The following is a 337-nucleotide window of genomic DNA, read 5'->3' as shown; positions in this document are numbered from 1 at the left end:
CGCGCGCGCGTGTGTGTGTGTGTGTGAGAGAATGTGGGTGTGTCTGAGAGTGTCTGTGAGGGTGTGTGTGCGCATGTGCGTATGAGTGCATGTGTGTGAGGGTGAGTGTGAGGGTTTATGCGTGACTGTGTGTGAGGGCGTGGGTGTGTGTATGACTGTGTCTGTGAGGGTGTGTGTGTGTGTAAGGGTGGGTGTATGACGTGTGTGAGGGTGAGCATGCACGTATGTCAGTGTGTGCGCTCGGGCACGTGTGTCCGAGTGTGCGTGTGAGAGGGTGAGGGTGTGAGTGTGGGAGCGCGTGCTCGGGCACGTGTGGGAGCGCGGGCGAGTCCGAGCG

The 337-nt window shown here is 59.9% G+C and overlaps 1 protein-coding gene across 1 annotated transcript in view; it reads left to right on the top strand.

Moving 5' to 3' along the window:
- GFRA2 (GDNF family receptor alpha 2) overlaps positions 1–337 on the top strand; it is an 81,166-nt gene that overhangs the window by 14,284 nt on the left and 66,545 nt on the right. The window lies entirely within an intron of this gene.

This window comes from Alligator sinensis, unplaced genomic scaffold (assembly GCF_000455745.1).
Source record: "Alligator sinensis unplaced genomic scaffold, ASM45574v1 scaffold98_1, whole genome shotgun sequence".
Lineage (NCBI taxonomy): Eukaryota > Metazoa > Chordata > Crocodylia > Alligatoridae > Alligator > Alligator sinensis.
This window is presented reverse-complemented; position numbering and strand designations above follow the sequence as displayed.